The sequence below is a fragment of the Urocitellus parryii genome, chromosome 5, assembly GCF_045843805.1.
Source record: "Urocitellus parryii isolate mUroPar1 chromosome 5, mUroPar1.hap1, whole genome shotgun sequence".
NCBI classification, from domain to species: Eukaryota; Metazoa; Chordata; class Mammalia; order Rodentia; family Sciuridae; genus Urocitellus; species Urocitellus parryii.
The window spans coordinates 77,290,740-77,295,836 of NC_135535.1; the positions used below are offsets into that span (position 1 = coordinate 77,290,740).

General features: G+C 36.9%; 1 pseudogene; it reads right to left on the reverse strand.

The window, feature by feature from the left end:
• Window positions 1-294: 294 nt before the first annotated feature.
• Window positions 295-1,476, reverse strand: LOC113186511 (vacuolar protein sorting-associated protein 37A pseudogene; annotated as a pseudogene).
• Window positions 1,477-5,097: the final 3,621 nt, after the last annotated feature.

Genomic DNA, 5,097 nt, shown 5'->3' on the forward strand with positions numbered 1-5,097 from the left:
GCATAGGTATTTAATCAGTAATAAGAGGAATAGCAGAACATAAACATATGATTGTTTTCAACAATAAACCAACATTTTTAGTGCAAATAGTGCAGAAAATTTTCTCAAAGCAAAGACCATAGCAATTATTTTGATTTATACAAAATCAGTCTCAGTTCTGTATACATTCTATATAGTATATCTGTGAATTCAGCCACCGTGATGGAATGCCAATTTGCAAATCATAAATATAAAACATTGTGCTTAAGTTCCATGTCTCATTTTTCTTTTGGCAGTTTATGTTTTTAGGAAAATCTATAGTGGAGTATGAAATTGGCTGTGCATTGCTATCACCTGTTGAAGTTTCTCTTCCTTGGCTCTTCTACAGCAGCAAATTGTTCTCTTTTCCATGAAGCTACTGAGAAAATTGTCTATTTCAGTTTTTCCCCTCCAAGAAATCTTCAGCAATATTAACAGATTCTTCTTCAGCTTCATGTGCAGCTACTTTCAATCTTGCCTGCAGAGACTTGCACTACAGCTCTGAGTTCATGCTACCTTTGCATCTCCTTTTCAAAAGTAGATTTCACTTGTGTAAGTAATTCATACTTATCTAAACAATTTGCCTTTTGGCTTCCAAACTAGGTTCCAAAAGGAGATTTTTTTCTTGCTAATTCCTCGGTACTTTTTACTAAGTCATCCTTGTCTGTAATAATTTGTTTCAATTGAGGCAAAGCTAGGAACTGTTCTAGTAATACTTCCTCTTGTTCATTCATATCTGTGAGTTGTGATAAACTTAATTCTGAGAGTTCTGGAAATGTATCAGGGACATCTGGCATCTTATAACCAAAACCGTCTGGCTTATCGGTGCAGAAGTGTCCATTGTAGGAACATGTAATGGCAGACTTGAAAGAACATCAAACGAAGGAGCAGCAGGCTTGGCTGTGGTATAACTTGTTGAAGAAGAAACAGTGTCAGCAACAGACAAAGAAGTAATATTCCTCTTAGCTTCTTGTGGAGGATATAGAGGAAGAAATGGAAATCCCTGAGAAGCATAAAGAGGCATCCGCCTGAGTTAATGTACAGGTATGCAAATGTTGCTGAAGCAGGAGCTAAAACTGGGGGATTCCTCCAGAACTCACCCAACAGACTTTGAGAAATTTTCCCAAGATCTGAATGTGTTGTAAAAATTGCTTACTAATGCAGAAGTAACATACACTCCTTGTTTATCCACTAAGTGATGCCGTATTGGTGGATAAACACTCATCACTGATTTTTCCTGAGGAAATTGTGGAGGAAGTAATATATTAATGTTAATAGGTTGTTTACAGTGAATGGAAACCTGCATTTCACGTCTTTCTGTATTCTAGCTATATGGAGTGTGAGTTCCAGAAGGACTAGATGAAGTGCTGCTTCTGATGTTGGGAGGCTGGTGAGGCCACCAGGAGACCCAGCAGCAGAGGAGGACGCGCTCTTGGTTAAGGGAAAGAGCCAGCTCATCCTCCTTGGGTCCCTGGGCACCAAGCCCTAGAAGGCTCTGGTCTGCTTCTCCCAGCTGCTCCTGTGAGCTCTCCAGCGACAGAGGAGTGGGCTGAGACGCGTGGCCTAAACGCTGGGGGGCCGCATCTTCACTAAGCAAGCCAGGCTCTTGGTCTCGGGTTTCTGAGGGACATCCTATAATGCAGTTAGCTAGAGAGGGACAACGTGCCACCCAGGACAGGCCGTCCTACTTCGCCGCCTAGGCACCCAAACCAGGGAGTCTGACCACCCAGCACTCAATCACCCTCGGTAATCAGTATTTTTAAGCACAGTATTTTTTAAAATTTATTTTAATTAGGTATGTATGGCAGCAGAATGCATTTTGATTCATTGTACACAACCGCAGCACAATTTTACATTTCTCTGGCTGTACACGATGTAGCGGTGCACCATATGTGCAGTCATACATGTTCACCATCTATCCTACCCCATGATCCCTCCCCTCCCCTACCTTCCTTTTCCCCATCAAAGTTCCTCCATTTTTTCCATGTCCTCTGCGTTATGGATTAGCATTCACTTATCAGAGAACACATTTGGCCCTTGGTTTTTTGGGATTGGCTTACTTCACTTTGCATGATATTCTCCAGCTCCATCCATTTACCTGCAAATGCCATAATTTTATTCTCTTTTAATGCTGAGTAATATTCCATTGTATATATATATATATATATATATATATATATATATATATATATATCACAGTTTCTTTATTAATTCAACTATTGAAGGGCACCTAGGTTGCTTCCACAGTTTAGTTATTATGAATTGAGCTGCTATAAACATTGATGTGGCTACAATTATTATAGTATGCTGATTTTAAGTCCTTTGGGTATAGACCGAAGAGTGGGATAGCTGAGTCAAATAGCTGAGTGGTTCCATTCCAAGTTTTCTAAGGAATTTCCATACTGCTTTCCAGATTGGTTACACAAATTTGCAGTCCTATCAGCAATGAAAGGGTGTATCTTTACCCGACATCTTCACCAATATTTATTGTTGTCTGTATTCTTTTTTTTTTAAAGAGAGAGAGAATTTTTTAATATTTATTTTTTAGTTTTTGGTTACACAACATCTTTATTTTATTCTTATGTGGTGCTGATCGCCCTGCGCATGCCAGAAGAGTGCGCTACCACTGGAGCCACATCCCCAGCCCCTGTTGTCTGTATTCTTGATAACTGCCATTCTGACTGGAGTGAGATGAAATCTTGATTTGTATTTCTCTAATTACTAGAGATGTTGAACATTTTTTCATATATTTGTTGATAAAATGTATATTTTCTTCTTAGAAGTGTCTGTTCGGCTCCTTGGCCCATAATAAGAGGAATAGCAGAAGAACTTAAATATATTAACCAAGTAAACAAATGATTTAAACCAATTAAAATATGTAGACCATATAAATCCTAGAATATGTAAAGAACATACAAATATCTCAGACCACCAGACAAAATATTTTTACCTTTTAGATAGTAAATATTGCTACCAAAACACCTTAGACATGCAAAGTCCTTGTTTTCAAAAATGGTAGACAGAGGTGAATATAATGGTTATTTGACATATTTCTATTTTCCTGCGTAGTTGTTGAGCATTTAGATCTTTGTCTCACTTTAGAAGTTAATTTGGGTAACATATTTCCTGGGAAATGATCCAAGAAGCTTTTCATACTAATTAGCATAGATTTTTGAAAACTATTTTCTTGCAGCTCCATTAATTATTCCTATTTTGACTCATTACCTGTTCTGACCCTCAAGTGTATATATTTGTGTTTTCATCTCTTGACACCCATCCCCAATAAGACTAAGTGTAAAGGCATATATTTGAATAGGGTTTTTTCCCCTGTTATTGTACTAAATCTCCTGGATGTCTCAATACTATTATTTTTTTCTATTTCTAATTTATCATATTATGCTTTCATCTTTATTCATGTCTTTCTTCTGCTTTTATAATTTTACCACTTAATATCCCCTTTCTCTTTCAGTTTTTGATGAAAAATCCTATGGTATTTTTCCTTATGTGTTATAGTTGAATTATTAATATTTATTATTTACATTATATAGCTTTTCTCGTGAATTATAATTATTAAAATTAGTTTTTAGCTTTGTTTTAAATTTTACAACTGCAGCAATTATGTTTAAACCATTAGTATTTACCACCAGGGTTTTCTTCCCACTGTTTGACTCTTAGTTGAATATATTATGCATTCAAGTAGATTTTTTTCATGTATAGTACATACTAGAAGAATCTCTGTAAATTTCAAAATATTTTTCTGTTGCTGTCACATGTTAATGATAACTTAGCTGGATGCAGCCTCTATGGATGAACTCTATTCTCCCTCTAAACTCTGGAGATATTATTGCACTGCTCTTTTCTAAAATTAAGCTAAGTTTTTTTAATGAATTGCTTCCCTGTTTTTGTATATTTATATGATTCCTTCTTTAACACCGAAATAAAATAATTTTACTAAGCATACCTTGTCTTCAATAATCTTCATTCTGTTGTGTATAATACACATCGCTTGTTTGTGCCCATATGATCTATTCCCCTTTCTTCTAACAATAGAATTAATTCACCTTTTCCTCACACTCAGTTCATGTACTTTATGTGGTGCTCAATGCCCAAGCCAGGGAGTAGAGAAAATAAACCAGGCTTAGACCTATTAGGGCATTGAAATCACCTTACCACACTGATTGATTCATGGTAGTATGAACCTCTCTGTGGAATTTCTCCTTGGCCCCAGCTTTACCTGTCATGATGTAATAAAGAAATATATACTGCATGAGAGCTTTCCTGTACTTTTAATAGGTTGCCTTTGATCCCTTATTCTACAGAGTAAACAGGGAAAAAAAAAAGATTCATTTATTCCATTTACAACCACAGTAGCTAGAGTAAAATAAAGAAAATGGGGACAATAGAATAGAATAACATAAAGATAAAGGGAATATTAGTAATGTAGAAGAAGGATATTAAAAGGCATAATGAAGGGATGGGTAAGGGGATGCAATGAAGAATGAATTCTTTAAAATATCATGTTGTGTGCATATATAAATATACCACAAGGAACTTCACCTTTATGTGTTGGGGTTTAAGTGTGCAGAGTTTAGCTCCCTCAGCCTGACACTTTGCAAGAAGCTGTGGCTGTGATTTAGGTCAGCTGAAGGCATGCCTCGCTAGGAGAAGGAAAGGTCCTTTTCCCCTTATCACAAGACACAAGCTTCTGCATGGTTTGGCCTAGAGGAAGAAGCTTCCTGCATACTGGACCTGGGAACAGTACATTCGGGGATTAGATAATGTCTACAAAGAACTTTGGGAGGGTACTTATCAAATGAACAGGAACAATTTGGATTTAGCTCTGTGTACCCACTGAGGCATGATATTTGGGCAATGTAGATGAAGTGTTACTGAAGAATTGCTTGCTTTGTTAGAAGAAGAATATAAAAGAAACTTACAAATAAACCTCAGCATGCAGTTCCAATTGCTGCCTTGGCTCTGCATCCCCAGTGTCCCGGTGATTTCGCGACCCTTACCCAGGGACCCGAACGCACTAGACGTTCACATTTATGTATAAGTAAAAAAGTACGAATCAAATAT